Raw genomic sequence first — 18,820 nt, 5'->3', positions numbered from 1 at the left:
TGTTCCACTGGTCCTAAGGTTCATAAATTTGTTGAACCATGAATAAAAGCAAAAAGCTAGCACATGTGGGTAAGAGCCATATGCATTGCTTTAATGAATAGTCATCGTGACATACGGAGGAGGAGTGCCTGATTAATTATTGGGTTTGATGGAGTTGCTTCCTGCCTGAACGAATCAGTCCAGGGGCCAATTTATAGTGGCAAAATCCTGTGATGAGCTGGTCTGACCGATAAACAAAGTAAATAAATGAACCAAGTTGATTCAGTAGCCCAGATGATTTGCTAGATTAGCATGAAAATATTACACTGCTTCTTAAGAAGATTTGTGTACTTTTTGGAAGTATGTAGAATCTCGTGGTGAAATCCCATTTACACATGTTTTTAGTAATTTAATAAATTTCTTCAGCACATATAAAGCAAATATTTTTGCTCCTTTAGAGCCAGTGGTGCAAACTGTGAGTCATGTTAATAGACAGTCAAATGAACAGGTGATTTTTAGACTTTTTAAAGTAATAAAAATCGTGTGTATTTAGGTAAACAAATTAAAATCCCACGGGATATAAAGAGAAACTAAATGTCTTCTTCCTGCCACTCCTAACTCCCTAGTACTTATTTCTGAGCAATGAACAGTATTACTCATTTTTTGGACATTATTCCAGATTTTTTTTTAATGTATCTACATAAGCAGGACCAAATTTACCTATCTTCTTGCAATTTGCTTTGTTCCCTTTACAGCATATCATAGACTTATATCCATATCAGAACATATAGATCTACCTTATTAAAACATAATTGTGCAGTGTTTTCCCTATGAATGTAATAATTTAACAACTTTTATATTAATGGACATTGTTTTGCTATTACAACTGATGCTTCAGTGATCATCCTCTAAATATCATCCTTGCACACTGGTGTGATTTATGTATAGGATACATTTCTTGTAGTAGAATTGGGCAAAAGGAGCGTGTATTTGCCAAATTGCCCACTCAAAATAATATATGAAAATATCTGTTTTGGTGTTCTGTTCTTATTAGTTTGTTACAAAGATTTTATTTTATCTTCTAATAGGTATTTGTTTTTTTCTGCTCCTCCTTATTTCGGAGCTCTACCCAAATGTCCTTTAGAGAACCATTTCTTTCCCATGTAGTTGGTGGGGCTCCACCTGGAATAGATCATGTGACTCAGTCCTGGCCAGAGTATTAAGTCCTCCTAATAACATTGTTTATTTTAATGCCTTTATTTTCCCTCAGTTTTATGAGAAGTTGTATACACTTAAACTGTACAACATAATGATTTGATAGACATATACATTATTAAATGACTACCACAATGAAATTAATCCACACATCCATCACCTCACATAGTTGCCATTCCTAATAACATTGTTGTTTCGGGGCTGGGCCCATGACCTAAGTTGTTCCAAAGCCCCAAGCTCAGATGGGAGCCACCAGGAAGAACTGACTGTTTTGCTAGACCGAAACCTGGGAGAATGTGGGCATGAAGTTGCTGACTGGCACATTGCCTCCTTGTGGCGTACAGTATGGAGGGAAGTAAGGCTAAGAGCCGGAGGCAGAAGGTGGGTGCCTCTGGATCACGTTTAGATGAAAGCCAGGAATAATCTCCCTCTGGATTTTTCAGTGGTGTGAGCCAATTTCACTTTTTGCTCAATCTGGTGTGAGTTTTTGGTCATTTACAACCTAAAGAGTCCTACTGAATGTTTATACCTGTTTCTCCTAGCCCTAATACAGTGAAAATTTTAAGTAATATTAATAATTCCTTTTTATTTTATTATTATTATTATTATTTTTTGCGGTACGCGGGCCTCTCACTGCTGTGGCCTCTCCCGTTGCGGAGCACAGGCTCCGGACGCGCAGGCTCAGCGGCCATGGCTCACGGGCCCAGCCGCTCCGCGGCATGTGGGATCTTCCCGGACTGGGGCACGAACCCGTGTCCCCTGCATCGGCAGGCGGACTCTCAACCACTGCGCCACCAGGGAAGCCCAATAATTCCTTTTTATTGAGTACTAGTAATGTGTTGGGTACTGAACTAGATGCCTTACATGCATTATCTCAATCCTTACAACTATTCTAGAAACGCATTATTATCATTTTACTTTATAAGGGAGGAAAAGAATTCCAGAAAACTTAATTGTCAGCATCATCTGGAGGAGGGGTGTGTGTCATACTGTGGCCTCACTTGGGTCGTTGGTCATGTGTCATGCTTTGTGCCAGGGCATGGAAGTCAACCCCATAGGATCTACATGAACCGAAAGGAGAAGGGTTGATTTCCAAATGGACAGCAGAGTTACTGGTGGAAATAGGATGAATGATGCTGGGCAGTCAAAGAGAGCAAATGCCCATTTCATGTGCACCTTGAATCTCCAAGATGGCAGATAGAGAATGCAAGGTTTCCCAAACACAGGTACCAGTGGAACTCCCCAAACCCCATCCCCTAGAGTTTTGCCAAATACAATTTGAGAAGTCCTGATTCTGCAACAACAACCTTATTAGGAGAGATATTCTGAACGATGGAGAAACCGAGGTTGAGAGAGATTAAATGACTCACCTGAAGTCTCATGGATGTTTATTTTATTAGAGAAAAGGCAGTCCTTTTGCATTGTGGGCTCTGATTGCTTGTCTGCAAAATCTTGATGCTCAGGCATCTTTCCGCTTTTCCCCAAAGACTCCCTTGTTCTACAGAGCAGAAAAATCCCTGAGAAGACCACAGGGATTCTCTGCACATTCACAAGGGTGTAGGATTGCTTTTTTTTAGTGACTGTTGTCAGGAAATGTGTTCTCTTTGGTACCTGTTCCTCCATCCCAGCCTGCCTCTGTCTCTTGTTTTAATCTGTAGAGTCTGAAACTGCCTATAACCTGGGGCCAAGTTTGTGTCTATGTTGTGTAGCAATGAATGATGTGACGTTGGACTCATTACACTTCCCTCTCTGGGCCTCGGTTTCCCTCACTTAAAAAATGAAGTGTGTCTTTATTCCCGTCCTGCCCCTAGGTTCTTCATGACCATTAAAAAAATTTATTTTAAAATTTTTTAGATTCCATATATATGTGTTAGCATACGGTATTTGTTTTTCTCTTTCTGACTTACTTCACTCTGTAGATGCAGACCTACTAGAGAATGGACTTGAGGACACGGGGAGGGGGAAGGGTAAGCTGTGACAAAGTGAGAGAGTGGCATGGACATATATACACTACCAAATGTAAAATAGATAGCTAGTGGGAAGCAGCCGCATAGCACAGGGAGATCAGCTTGGAGCTTTGTGACCACCTAGAGGGCTGGGATAGGGAGGGTGGGAGGGAGACGCAAGAGGGAAGAGATATGGGGATATATGTATATGTATAGCTGATTCACTTTGTAATAAATCAGACACTAACACAACATTGTAAAGCAATTATACTCCAATAAAGATGTTAAAAAAAAAAATGAAATGGGGGTGGAAGTTAGACATAGTTTAAGGCCCCTTCCAGCTCTGCCATTCTAGTCTGTGTCTCCCTGGATTCCGATCCAATAGGTGCCCTGGGTTTGGATCCTCTGCTGTGCCAAGCTTATTATTTGGATTTTGACCTCCGTACCTTGTTCTTCCATCTAAACCCACTGGAATTTCTTTGTTTTGTCATATATTTTAGTATTCTTAGTTTTATTAATTTTAAAATTGCAGAAGCAACACTGCTGTTTGGTCAGAGTTAAATAATCCTGAAACATAATAAAAGCAGAAGTTTTCTTTCATGTAGCACACTCCCTATTCCCAGACATAATTTCTTCCCTATTAACGACTTGGTATAGAGACTTCCATATATTTATTGTCTATTAGTATTTTTCTTCCTCTGTCTTTTCTCTGTTTTCCCCTTGGGTTCTTCTGTTTCTTATCAACCCAGTCCTGTGACTGCTTATCTTGCCTTACTCAGTGATATTTGTAACTTCCAGGTTGCTGCCTCCTTATTTGTTTCTAGCTCAGTGCTTTATCTGACCCTCATTGCTCCAGGCTACTCATTTTTCTCCAGGCTTCTTAGCTTTTTTTTTTTTGCGGTAAGCGGGCCTCTCACTGTTGTGGCCTCTCCTGTTGTGGAGCACAGGCTCTGGACGGGCAGGCTCAGCGGCCATGGCTCACGGGCCCAGCCGCTCCGCGGCATGTGAGATCTTCCCGGACCGGGGCATGAACCCGTGTCCCCTGCATCGGCAGGCAGACTCTCAACCACTGTGCCACCAGGGAAGCCCTAGGCTTCTTAGCTTTAACTTGAGTACCAACTCTCAGAAGTGACGTGTTCCAGTCCTGCTCCTGCTGCTGTTCCCTGGCTTCCCAGAGCATCCCAGTACAGGGAGTAAAAGTGTAGTCTCTAGAGTCCAGCTCCTGGCTTCAAATCATAGCTCTAACACTTACTGGCTCTGTGACCTTGGCCAAAGTACTTCATTTCTCCGGACCTCAGTTTCCTTCTCTTGAAAAAGGGGTACTATTAAAAATGATCTCATGGTTCTTGTTAGTGTTAAGGGGGTTTTGCATGTAATCTTTTCACAATTTCATCACAACTTCCAACTCTAGTTCACGTCCTGGCACATTGCAGTTTCTTAAAACTGTTGACTCTTTTTGCAAAGCACTTCACATTAGCAAATTGAATAATCTACATTGGCGGATACAAAAACAATAATGAGGTCCAAAGAGATTGAAATAACTTGCTTAAAATTACGCAGATAGTAAGCAACAAAGCCAGGATTCAAAGTCAGATTTTTTGGCTCCAGATTTCTGTGCTTCTCACTATTCTCAGCAGTGTTAATCCGTATCTTATTCATTGGGGGCCTCTGATACTCTCCTGATGCTTGTGGAGCCTTCCATCCTCTAACTTGGAATCTGGTTGGTTCGTTATTTCTTACACATGGCTTAATGGGTTTCTTCTTCCAAACCCATCCCCTTCTGCTAGGTAATCAAGTAAGAAGTTCCTCCCCCCCTCCCCAGGAAGGTCTGGGCCCAATATTAAATCCAGAGTTTACTCTGATTTCAGAGTCTTTGTTTTTCAAGGCAGAATGGTTAGTTGAAAGAGTATTGACTTAGGAGCTAAATGGGTTCCAGTGTTGATTCTTTCCTTTAGTACTTGTATGGTTTTGGCCAACGCAATTAATTTTCCTGAGACTTAGTTTCTTTATTTGTCAAATGGGGATGGTCATATTAATAATACTTGCCTTACAGGATAATTGTGACACTGGAGATCATATATGATAAGTACTTGGGTATAGTAGACATTCAATAAGTCATTGTTATTGTTTGCTGAAGTAGTTACTTCAACTGTGAGAGACCAAGCTGTTACAGGCCCCAAAGATATGTGATATTATGATGGGGGCTAATCTTTGAGTCTACTGTCTTTCAGTTGTATTTGGGAGGGATAGGGGAAGAGACTAGCCTGGTGAGAAGGACACACTTTTTTTAATTAATTTTTTTTATTGCATTATAGTTGATTTACAATGTTGTGTTTCTGCTGTACAGCAAAGTGAGTCAGTTCTACATACACATGTATCCACTCTTTTTTAGATTCTATTCCCATATAGGTCATTACAGAGTACTGAATCGAGTTCCCTGTGCTATTCAGTAGGATCTTGTTAGTTATCTATTCTATATATAGTAGAAGACACATATTTGGCCTGGATTTGGATCTGGCCTGTGGCAATTACCAGTTGTACAAACAGGCACGTTGTTTAATCATTGAGCTTCAACCTCTTCCCTTGAGAAAACAGGAGTAATCATACCAATCTTATAGAGGCTTTTGAGGCTTAACTGAAATAGTATATGTAAGGCACGGCAGTGATTTTAAAACTATTTGTTCTCCATAAGACATTGTTCCAGAATGTCCCAATGTTTGTTATGTGTCATTGTATTCCTATCTGTGCTCTTAGCACTCAGCATTGCCATCATATAGTAGGAACTAAAAAAATGTTTGTTGGACTCAATGGGCCCTTGAGTTGAATAGTACAAACACTTTATACCCAGAACTGTTTTTTGTTTTGTTTTTTTAAAGAAACGGATGTTTATTTTCTATCTACCTTATTTCTGTTTTCTGCTTAAAAGCTTGGGGAAGAACAGCTTAAGACCACTCAGTGGTTGTTCCTACCCTTTCAGTGGCCTGAGCAGTGGGAGCTGCAGACCAGTCCTCAGTGGCGGGCTGAGGGCTCCCGTCTTGTGCAGGAACTTCTGGGCAGGCACAGAGGCACCTGCGCCTTCAGACCCGTGTGCGACCGCGGGTAGAATACAGTGAACTTGGGAGCTGCAGCAGTCCATTCACCCTGATGTTCCTCCTTGGCCATGGCCTTCTCAGCATGGCCTGCTCTTCCTTTTCAGTCTCTCTGGCACCTCCGTAGAAGCAGAGATCAGGCATGACTTCCCACGGTGTGCACACGGGATCGTACCACGCATGTGCAGAACTCCCTGGGCCAGGATCCACCACCTCAGACCCACTGAGTGAACTCCCTTGTTGCTGCAAGGATGGCAGTGTCCACAGGGCGCAGAGGAGAGTCTGTGTTACAGGGAGTAGTGGTAGGTGGGTTCACGTACAACACCTCTGTGAGAGGCTGGTCGTCAGCCCTGGGATCAGTAACCCCCAGAAGACGCGGCCCCTGGAAGGCTGCCTGGATCTGGTTAGTGAAGTTTCCAGGAGTGAAGCGGACAGCAATAGGAGTGGCTCCAGTGACAGCAGCAAACTTCAGCACAGCCCTCTGGCCAGTGTTCCTGGAAGATAGGACACTGATCAGTCAGTTTTTAAATGGTAACAATGGCACAACAAGAAGCAGAAGCTTCTCCCAGGTCCCCTTCAGATCTATAATGTAGATGCCGTCACTTTTCCTTTAGGAGATGTATTGTTCCATTTGGAAGTCAAGGTTGGTGCCACCTAAGTGGATTCCTGCTGCTTGGAATTTAAGGACATCCTCTTCCTTCATTTGTGGGACATCAAAGGCTCTGGTTATTGTGAAACTTTCCCTTTAAGTTATTATGGAAACCCAGGACAACACCATCTAGACCCCTCTGTGGGTAGTGCAGAGTGGTACACCCAAAGTTTGACTGCTAGTATGCTCACCATTCGGTGTCTGGAAGCCCTACAAAATAAAATGTTAAGGGAGTTTTATGCTGAGTAAAACCCCCAGGCTTAGGAACCAGCGTGCTTAAGACCTCAGATTTCTTTCTGGCTCTCAGTATGAGGGTCATGATTATTTCCCTTGCGTCATCCTCCACATGTGGCTTTTCATCTTACATTCTGGCTTTGCTCCAGGAGACGACACACTGCCTTATGCCAGGGACCTGGTGAAAGGTCACACTGGGAATGGCCAGGCTGGGAGGAGCTCACCTAATGGTGTGGGTCCCTGACTGCATTCTTTAGTGCCCCACCTCGGTGGGGTAAAAGCAAGAGTGAAAAAGTCCAAAGGGGCCTAAAATTTAGAGTTTGGCCTAATAGTATAACTAGAAGGTTTTTTGGTCTGAATTGCTGTAACCAGGAGAGAGTGAGTTTCTGTCATTTCCCTACCAAATGAAAAATGGAATTTATGATGAATGGTTGTTAAATACAGTGATCTGAACTTATTCTTTCCAGCCTAGTGAGACCCATTCCAACCTTTTACAGACAGTTTCTTTAAAGATAGCATGAGAAACCTCAGTGTCCTCTGAAGGTTTTTGTAAATGGATGCCAGCCCAGCTTTTTTTGTTTTGTTTTGTTTTTTGCGGTATGCGGGCCTCTGACTGTTGTGGCCTCTCCCGTTGCGGAGCACAGGCTCCGGACGCGCAGGCTTAGTGGCCATGGCGCACCGACCCAGCCGCTCCACGGCATGTGGGGTCCTCCCGGACTGGGGCACGAACCCGTGTCCCCTGCATCGGCAGGCGGACTCTCAACCACTGCGCCACCAGGGAAGCCCAAGCCCAGCTTTTATTAAAGTGGGTTTATACGTCATTTAATTGGTCATCTTGACATACCTCTTCCAGACTCTGCTTGAGCAAAGACAAAATGAGTTGAGTGTTCTCTTCTGCTGCAAATGCCGAGCTTGAGTGTTTTTTTTTGTTGTTGTTGCTTCAACTTTGTCTTTTTTTCATGTTGTCCCTGAATTTGTTAAGTTTGTCCCTTTTTCAGGGTTTTTTTTTTTTTTTTTATCTACATCGATTATATCTAGTGTGGTTGATGTTCACCTCAGTCCAATTCAGAGTACTAAAGCAAATATCTACCGAGCACCTGGTCAACACAAAGCATGCTGGTGCTATTTTCTAGAGCTTCAACACAGAGTCTTTAGAGCTGCAGCATTCACCACAGTAGCCATTACCCCTATGTGGCTATTGAAATTTAAATTAATTAAAATTAAATGAAATAGAAATTTCAGCTCCTCAGTTGTACTAGCCATATTTCAAGTGCTTCACAGCCACATGTGGGTAGTGCCTACCATATTAGACAGCACAGACATAGAACGCTTCCATCCCTGTGGAAAGGACAGTGTTGTTATAGAGATTATAAGCGTAGCCTCTGGAGACAAACTGCCTGGGTTCAAAAACCTGGCTTTGCCTCTTGTTAGCAAGTAAATTCATCTTTCTAAGTCTCAGTTTCTTCATCTGTAAAACAAAGCTAATAATAGTAGCTACCTAACAGGGTATTTGTGAGGATTGAAATGAGATGAGGTATTTAGAGACTTAGCACAGCGCCTGGCTCATAGCAGGCCACCAGAGGAGGACCTGGGGGAAAGGGAGGTTGCAAATAACAGAATGTTCAAATAGAGTCTGAATTCGGTGTCTGAAATACAATAGAACGTAATTTCCCTTTTAATTAAAAATCTGGAGGTAGGCAATCCAGGATTGGCATGGCATGTCCCAGTGGGCAGGATGAGGTACGCATCCACTGTCTCTTTAGGTTCCCAGAATTTTCCTACTGACATTTTCACTAGTGTCCTGTTGGCCTGAATTTAGTCACATGGCCACATCTAACTGCAAGGGAAGCTGGGGAACAATTTTTTTTCTGGGTGACTGTGTTTCTAGCTAAAATTTTTATTACTGATAGAGGAAGGGGGAAATGGATATTGGAGGAAACTAGCAGTCTCTGATACTAAGAGAGACAAGACTGAAGCCAGAGTACAGAGGTCTTTAATGCAATCTAAGGAGTTTTTTATTGCTTGGTCTCTGTGGAGCTATTGATATTCTCAGTGTAGGGCGTTAATACAATTAAAGGCTGTTCATGGTAATGGACTCTGACTTGGTTCCTCAAACCAGAAATACTCACCTTAGCAATACTCAGATAATTTCAAGAACAGTTCCTTTCAATTAAAAAAATTTCCCCCTTAATCTTCCAACATTCTTTCCCACTCTCCCTCCTTTTTAAGTAAGGGGAAAGGTAGCCTGAGGGGAGGAAATGTGAGAAGGCAGCCCTTCCATCTGACAGCTCTCCTTTTAAACTTCCTCCAGTGTATCACTGGCCCTGTCATAAAGGGCTGAGAGTGGAAATCAGTTCTTCACATGGGGTGGGGAGTGCTATCTTTTTGTTATCAAGATAGTGTGCTCTCTCTCTCTCTGAGCACTTGTGCTTACCTCAGACACTGCATTGTTGATGGTGTGCCCCGCTAGATTCTAAGCAGCTTGAGGAGAGAGTGCAGGTCTTACTTGAGTCCGTATCCTCTGCAATTAACACAGTACCTAGGGCAAGGCATATATAGGGTTATGGAACGTCTAGGTAAATGCTTAGCCCATGAATGCTGTGCAGATTGCACTAACCTTAAGGCAGGTGCACTCGAGCTGAAATCCTCATACTGTTGATTACTGCTGAGTTTGTGCTGAAAGCATTTTATGCAAAGGCTGAGAGAAAGACTTGAAAGGTGGAGACAGTTGTGGCCACCTGGAATGTGATTCTGCTCAGAGTACGTTGGACTGTGTAACAATCAGAGAGGTCAAATAGTTTGTGTTAAATCCTGGAGAGGTCCTCTCTTTTCTTACTTTGCCTTTGTCTTTCTAGGCACTGGTTTACTAAGACCATAAAAAATATACTGAATTTGTGTGCTTATAAAATATGTCCTTAGGTAAGCCCCTCCAGTGAGATTTTTAAATCAATGAATGTTTACTGTGTCTGTGTAAAGCATTATGGTAGGCGCCAGAAGGAATAAAAATAGATAAATAAAAGAACGAATCCTAGCTTTCAAGGAATTTACAATCAACAAACACTGTGCTAGGTTGTAGGAATCTAAATATGATTGACTAGGCTCCTACCCACAAGGGGATTACAATATGGTATGAAAAGCAGACAGATAAGCAGATGATGACATGTACTGTGATCTAGTGTTTGAACCTTTCTCAGGGCCAAATGTACATGTTTTGGTTAAAAATTTAAAGAAATTGTCCATTTGAGATTTTGTGAAATCTGCAGACACATTCTAGTTAACTAGTATGTAAAATGTTTTCGGAGAATCGGGTATATTTTAGGAGTGGCAGGGATATGATATGCAACCAGGAGAGAGAGAGAGAGGGGGGAGGAAAGAAAAGAGGGTTGATCATTTTGAGGTGACATTAAATTATCTTTTGACACCAGCTGTATCTTTTTTATAGCAGAAAATGGAAATAACTCTGTCCTTGACCTTCAAAAAGAAATTGACTTACCTAGCTTAACTATTCAAACAAACAACTGTGTACTCTCTTCAATTCCTATGATGATTTTGATTTACTGTAAATGATTGAATTTAATGAACTAAATTATGCTATTTAAATGCATTTTGTGAATGGTATTGTAGTTTGTTACAAAGCATTATGTCTATGCTAAATTGTGCTGTAAATGATATGGTATGGAACATATGTGCTGTATTCATAATTTAACTGTTGCTATGGAGTGCCTTCTTAGATAGGACATACTGAAAAAGGAGCCTTTATTTACCTGGTGAAATGAAGGTGATATCTCAGCAAATCACTAGGTCTTACTGACCTTGGCAGAATTACAGTGCTAATATTTTCTTGAACAATTTCTCTAATGTATATGGCAGAAATAGGCTTTCCATTAAAACTGCATGTATATGGTATATCTTCCCTTTCCATTTTTTTTCCCCTTCAACAAACGTTTACTGCAGTCATAGCAAGGATAATTCCACCACCATTAAGGTTCATGTTTCCTCCTGGCTTCTCAAATGGTAGAGACAATTGAAATCAAGTTTGTCCTGGGCTTCCCTGGTGGCGCAGTGGTTGGGAGTCCGCCTGCTGATGCGGGGGACGCGGGTTTGTGCCCCGGTCCGGGGGGTCCCGCGTGCCGCGGAGCGGCTGGGCCCGTGGACGGTGGCCGCTGGACCTGTGCGTCTGGAGCCTGTGGTCCGCAGCGGGAGGGGCCGCAGCAGTGAGAGGCCCGCGTACTGCAAAAAAAAAAAAAAAAGTTTGTCCTGCAGTTATGCTGGTGCTCTATGAAAGGACTTGCATTAGATAACACCCTGCTCTTCTTTCCGAGTAACTTGAGAGATTTTGTAAAGAGAGTAAATGCTGAGGCCAAAATAGCGTCTTTATTACTGATACAGGCTATGTTGGCTTAGTGTGAGAGCCAAATAGGCTTTCTAGCAAAATCCTGACATTAGGTATACTTACCCACTAGGTCCTGGGCTTTCTTACATGGAAGGACGGCATAGGTAAGATTTTTAACGTGGAAAAGCAAAGAGTTTGTGCTTACTTTGGATAGGCTCATCTCAAGAGAAAGAAGAGTTAAGCCAATGTGAGCATTCTTTATAAAGTTTATTAGTTAGGTTCAAATGAGGAAAGGGAAGAGACAGGGCTTAGCTGTCTTTATAGGAAGGAAACATTAGGCATAAGAAAAAAACCATTCCTCAATAACAAGAGGACTTTTTTAAAAAAGGAATTAGTTTAAAAGTTTATTGCTAAAGAGAAATCCATAGGATTTGTTGCACATTTATGATGATTATTGCATTTTTTTCCTCTCTGAAGGATATTTTCATTATAGTAATACTTCTGTTACTTGCTAGATGAAGAGACAGCTGCTTGGGGCAGCCCCAATTATAAGTTCAGGAAAAATTGCTTGAAATTCAAGTGATCATTCTCAGTAGTTCAGTGCTGGCCATTATATTACATTGACATAGCACAAGACTAAAAGTAAGGAGACTGGTTCTCAGAGAAGTTTCATGATCATTAGCTCTGTCTTAGCTCAAGTTGCCATAACAAAATGCCATAGACCGGGTGGCTTAACCGACAGACATTTCTTTTCTCACAGTTCGAGAGCCTAGATGTCTGAGATTAGAGTTTCAGCAAGGTTGGTTTCTGGACAGGACTTCCTTCCTGGCTTGTGGGTAGTGGCCTTCTTGCCATGTGCTCACATGACCTCTTGTTTGTTTGCACTCAGAGTGAGTGAACTCTCTAGTGTCTCTTCTTATAAGGACACTAATCCTATCATGTCTGGGAACCCACCCTTATGACCTCATTTAACTTTAATTACGTCCTTTTGGCCCTATCTCTAAATACAGTCACACTGGTGTTAGGGTTTCAACATATGAATTGGTGGGGGGGACACAATTCAGTCCATAGCAGGCTCATTGTGTGACCAGGCAAGTGATTTCTGTCTCATTTCCCCTTCCTATGCATGGAAGTTAATGCCTTATGTTAGCTCATAAGGTTACCAGTACATCAAGTGAAACCATGGACATTAATACATTGAAATGTTTAAAGTGCCATACATATGTCATTATTTTTATTCATTTCTGAATCTAATAGTTACTGGTGGTAGGGTTTTCTTGATATTTGACCATCCTTAGTTCTTTTTCTCTTACCTGAATATTTCTAGATGGCAGATAGGAAAGTTGAATTATGTCTGATTGTGGTCTCACTCCCTTAAGAAAACATCTTCTAGAGGCAGAAAACAGCATGAAGTGGGCATTGCCCAACAAGAAATGTTGATTTTTCCATTATGACTTCAAATTTTCAGCAACTAGATTTCACAACCAACCAATCCTCTGGTAACAAATAAGAATTCAGTTTTATTTTGATTTTGTTTTTCAAGTACAGTTTTTTTGTACTTGAAGCATAAAAGGTTAAGAGAAAAATGGGCCTATCTCTAATCAGACTGCAAAAGACTATAATGTTGGCACTAGACAGAGAATATTAAGCTGGTGGGAGAGTTTTTTCAGTTAATGAGATTGAATTTTTCAACTCAGAGTTAGGTGTATGAAAATGACTAGATAGTCAGTTTTGATGAGTTGCTGTAAGAAAAGAATTAGTTTTAGTCATTTTTCTGTGCTGTATTTGGCATTTTTCTCAGAGTGATTCATTTAACGTGTCTCTTGGTAATATTCTCTGTGTATTTATTTTAGAAGTAGCAGTAAATGATACAACTAATATTCTAAAATATTGTAATGGATATGAACTTGGAGTTCATCTATTTGCTCTTTCTTAGGATTATAGTACAAATTGCTGCTTTGGGAGCAGGGACAATATAATTCTTATCAGAAATGTAAAACAGGTAATACAATCTTCTTTAAAATAATTAATTAATTAATTAATTATTTTGGCCATGCCTCGCAGCTTATGGGATTTTAGTTCCCCGACCATGTATTGAACCTGGGCCCCAGCAGTGAAAGCACTGAGTCCTAACCACTGGAACACCAGGAATGAGACCTTTCTTTGTGATTGGCTACCATGAATGGCTATAGGTGGGGCACACAGTTGGTTAATGACTGTAGGATTTCCCATATCAGGAACATGGAATTATAATGTTAGAGATTTTACATTTTTCTGAATGCCAGAAGCATAGAATTTTGGCTGGTTATTCTAGCAAGGTGCCGGGCTGATATACAGCTAGAATCAGAGACTTGGAGAATCAAAATCTATATATAAAGTAAAGTGAACTCTTAAGGCATGTCTTTAGAACCCCCAGACCACACTTGCAGATAACAAAACAAAAACCAAGGACTATTAAGTGATTTGTTCAAAGTCACCCAACAAGTTAGTAATTGAGCCAGATACCCTAGGTATTCTTCCAGTACAGTATTTCCTATATGCAAGAAAGGGACAGGTATTACAATCATCCTATAGAGAAATTAAGGGAAAGGAAGTTCCTTGTGTGACCACCAAAGCTTTTAAGATCATAGAATTAGATCATCTGAATGTTTAGGGATACTTAAAGATTAGATTTTTAAATATTGTCTAATTAAATCTCCTATACAACACTTGAATCCAATCTACAAAATCCCTGGCAAATGGTCATTCAATGTTTGCACACCTAGAGTGATGGGAAATTGATCTTTGTTTAGCTCAGATTGTTAGAAAGTTTAGTCTTATATTGGGGCCTAATGTGTCTTCCTGCAACTTCAAGTCATAGGTTTTAGTTCTGCTTTCCGGTGGTTCAAAAATCATAGTTAGCCACGGGACTATATTATCCTATACCCTCTTTCATGTGTATTACTCTTGTCTTTGTGTACTTTCAACATTCTGTGTTTTAGTAGGACGTACTGAAATGTCCACTGGATCAGTCAAATCTATAAATATGCCTCTTTGATAAGAATTTCAAGTTCATTGTATAAAACAGGCCTGAAAAATTTCCAGAAGTGTTAAGGAAAGGGAAGCTAGAGTCTATTATAATTCCTTTAGGCAAATTGTTTGATTTCCTTGAGGTATTTGCAAATGCTGGTTCTCATGTGGGTCTCATTATGACTAATATAATCTATTTGACCAGCTTGATTCAACCCATTTTCTAAAACTCATTGATTTGTTATCTCTATATATCTTTGTGATACTGACATTTTCCAGTGTCCATGGCTAGTACTCAGTAAATTATGTAAGGTATTCCCTTCCATCCAGATCTGCAAATAATACTAACAGTTTAGTTCTGTGTACCTGTGTTAAACAAATTTGATATATAACAATCAGATTTAGATACAAAATTTCAGAAGATGATTAATTCATTCAAAGACTTCTTTTAAATAACTAGTTCCCCAAATGCCCTTTAAGTTTAATTAGATTGGAAAAAAGTTGTGTTTAGACCTAAGATCTCTGATATAGACATTTGAAAACTGCGCAAGGGAGAATAGAATTATGGAAATAGATTTGTGGATGAACAAAGAGAGGTGAAATTCAACACAAAAGGCTATCTGAATATCCTGCATTTGGTGGGTTACAGACATGCTCCAAGCTGTTTGAGAGTGAGTGGGGCTTGTGGCTCAGCCTAAGAAGGTGAACTATTATCTTAAACAATCAAGTGTTCACAGACTCATAGAAAAGACAGGTCAGGTGTATGCCGGAATTTACAAGGATTATCCAGGACAGAACCTGAATCAAAAACTTTAAGAAAATTCATTTTTTGTTTTTAATCTATTCCAATGTCAGGAATTTTTTCTCCTTGCAGTCTAACCTAAGCCTCTAGCTTGATTCTCATGAAAGAAAAAGTTACAAGTAGTTATCACCTCTTTGTAAGGACCCTCCATGTACACGAGCTCCGTTTCTCTCTGGATTATGAAGACCCGAACTTGCCACTAAGTTCATGGTGATTTTGTTAGGACCTGTTAAGTGGGAAGATTCTCTTACTGATCTTATGCCCTCTTTTATCCAAGTGAGTAAAAGCCAACTGAGGGATGGTAGTGCTCCCCAGCACTTATTTGTCTGGTTCAGGCTCTTGCCTCTGCACTTGTGGGGGCCCAATTTGGTATTTTATGTATTATTTTGGGGTATAAGACTAGGTAACCTTATAATGACAATAAGGATAGGAAACATCTCTTTATAAAGTCAAAAAGTAAAGAATAGAATTCAATATAAAGCTTCTGAAATATCTCTCATACTTAGTGGCAAAATTGACTGTTTACATTAGGTTAAAATTTATTCGTAGAAAATGTTATGGGCCAATGTCTTAGGAGCCAAGCACAAGTCTGACTTTGGATCAGGTCTGAACCAATAAATCTTGCGGTATTTTTTTGCTGAAAACATTTAAAATGTATCTAAAATGCATTTTAAAGTCAGTTTGCTTTAGGCTACTTGATTTATGATGCTTTGGTGTAGCTTCATGTTTCTTCAGTATATGACTTTCATCAACATTGGAGATTTTGGGGCCATTATTTCTTCAAATAGTTTTTCTCTTCCCTTCCTTTCTCTCTTTTCCTTCTGGGATTCCAATTAGTCACATATTAAGCTGCTTGAAGGTGTCCCACAGCTCACTGGTGCTCTGTTCATTTTTTTTTTTCCAGTGTCAAACTACCGTTAATCCTATCCAGTGTATTTTTCATCTTCGACATTGTGCTTTTCACTCTTAGAAGTTTGATTTAGGTCATTTTTATATCTTTGATGTCTCTCCTTAACCGTGCTTATGCTTTCCTTTTTCTTCTGGAACATATAGAGTGTATTTATAATAGCTGTTTTAATGTTCTTTTCTTGTAATTTCTAATCTGTTTGATTTCTGGGTCTGTTTCTATTGATTGATTTTTCTCCTCATTATGGGGCATATTTTCCTGCTTCTCGTGTGACTTCGTGAATTTGGGTGCTAGACATTGTGAATTTTATGTTGTTTAGTGCTGGATTCTTTTATGTTCCTATAAATATTTTTAAGCTTTGTTCCAGGGCATTCAAAAAACTTGGAAATAGGTTGATCCTTTTGAGATTTACTTTTAAACTTTGTTAGGGAGGACTAGAGCAACTTTTAGTCTAGGGCTAACTTGCCTACTACTGAGACATTATCCTTCTGAGTTTTTTACCTGTTGCTTTATATATTATGAGGGTGTTTTTGTTTTGTTTTGTTTTTAGCCCTGGCTGTTGGGAATGTGAACTATTCCCAGCCCTGTGTGAGCTCAGAAAATTGTTCCGTCTGCTTCTTTCCCATGGTTCATTTTCCAACCTTGGGTAGTTTCCTTGTATGTGTGTGCCTATCAACACTCAACATGAGACTCTGTAGATCTTCAGAGCTCTTTTTTGGTGCTCTGGTGCCGTCTCCTCCATGGTACTCTTCCTGTGATTCTATACACCTGGCTTCCCCACATTTTCAACTCTGTCTCTCAGCTTAGGGAGACCACCTCATTTATTTTGCCTTCTCTTCCTTGCCTGTTGTCCCATGTCTGAAAACTATTATTTCATATGTTTGTCTATTTTTTTAGTTACTCCATCATAGCCAGAGGTGGCATCCTAAAAGTCAGTATATTTTAGGACTCTTAAGTGAGAAGAATGCTTTTTGGGGCTTCCCTCGAGGCACAGTGGTTAAGAATCCGCCTGCCAAGGCAGGGGACACGGGTTCGAGCCCTGGTCTGGGAAGATCCCACGTGCTGCGGAGCAGCTAAGCCCATGCGCCACAACTACTGAGCCTGCACTCTAGAGCTCACGAGCCACAACTACTGAAGCCTGTGCACCTAGAGCCCGTGCTCCGCAACAGACGCCACCGCAATGAGAAGCCCATGTACTGCAACGAAGAGTAGCCCCTGTTCGCCGCAACTAAAGAAAGCCCGCGTGCAGCAGCAAAGACCCAATGCAGCCAAAAATAAATAAATAAAAATAAAATAAATTTATATATATATAAAAAAAAGAATGCTTTCCAACTTTTTATTCTATACCCTAAAAATGTCCAATACACAGTATTTAAAGGCATTTATACAAACAACTGAAATCTTTCTTTGGGGAAATTAAAACAACAAAACTTGATTGCATATCATGATTTCATACTTTGCAGATGTTAATATTTAATCATATATAGAGTCATTTAGCTTAAGTGCATTAATGTAACTCATTTAAAAGAGGCCAGTAATTGTCCTATTAACTCCCAGCCTGGATGTTATCTGCTCTGCCCTGCTAGTAAGGCCAGAGGGGGACTCTTCTCTATTGGCACCCACAGAGATTGCTCTGATCTGTTGAAAATCCTGTTAAAATCTAATTACTTAGGAGAATCAGCCAGGGAATATCTAATGAGCTTGAGGAAACCCACTAGAAGAAATTCTGTGTTACTAACGAATGAAATGTCTTCTGTCTTTCAATTATACTGGTACCATATGAACATAATTGCTGCCTTATAAAATGTGACTTTTGTTTGTTGTTTTTTAATTGTATGTCATGAATTTTTTGAGATGTGAAAATAACTTAATTTCCCGTGGAGGACAAATGATGGTTTAAAGCTTAAATAGGCATACTTTATTTCCTCACAAATATTTGATAACTTGTTATCAAATGCTTAAAAATGTACATGAATTAGTGAAACCCACCACACAGGTGTGAAAATTTTGACTATTTAAAAAACTTGAGTTTTTAGCTGAGAATGAAAAATGTGTTCATCAGGAGACTTTGGAAAGGATTATTCTCTGCAATCATCTTAAAAATATTGCCCAAAGAAGTTGATTTATTAAAAATGAAAATTTGTTTGTCTCACTTATTTTGTAAATGTATCTTTGAGACTCTTAGTGTGGTTTACATTTCCTTCTCTAATAATTAGCAATATCTTTTTTTTCACATCCAATTTAACTTTGTATTTCAACTTTGCTGACTTTCCACTTCTCTATATTTAGGACTTTTTTCTTAACATTGGATGGTTGTTTAAGACTATGGGCTTTGTAGTCAGATAGACCTGAGGTATTCAAATACTAATTCTTCTACTGAGAATGAATTTCTTAACCTTCTGAGTCTCAGTTTCATTTCTATACAATGGGAACACTAATTAATATATTAAAGTTGTGAATATTTTATGAAGTAAAGCATGTAAAGTGCTTAGCATGGTATCATTCATGTTGTAACTGCTCAAGAGATGGTAGTTATTATTTTTGAAAACTAATTAAAATTTGGTATATGAAAGAATTGTGATATCTAAGATTCATTAAAAACTAATGTAGGGTGAATTTCTATTATCCTAATGTATTTCTATCACCATGCTCGTATT

The 18,820-nt window shown here is 39.9% G+C and overlaps 1 pseudogene; it reads right to left on the bottom strand.

Annotated features, from left to right (window-relative positions):
• Positions 1 to 6,082: 6,082 nt before the first annotated feature.
• Positions 6,083 to 7,197, bottom strand: LOC137208903 (small ribosomal subunit protein uS2-like; annotated as a pseudogene).
• Between the last annotated feature and the right edge of the window lie 11,623 nt (positions 7,198 to 18,820).

The sequence above is a fragment of the Pseudorca crassidens genome, chromosome 2 (assembly GCF_039906515.1).
Source record: "Pseudorca crassidens isolate mPseCra1 chromosome 2, mPseCra1.hap1, whole genome shotgun sequence".
In the NCBI taxonomy this organism is placed as follows: Eukaryota; Metazoa; Chordata; class Mammalia; order Artiodactyla; family Delphinidae; genus Pseudorca; species Pseudorca crassidens.
This window is presented reverse-complemented; position numbering and strand designations above follow the sequence as displayed.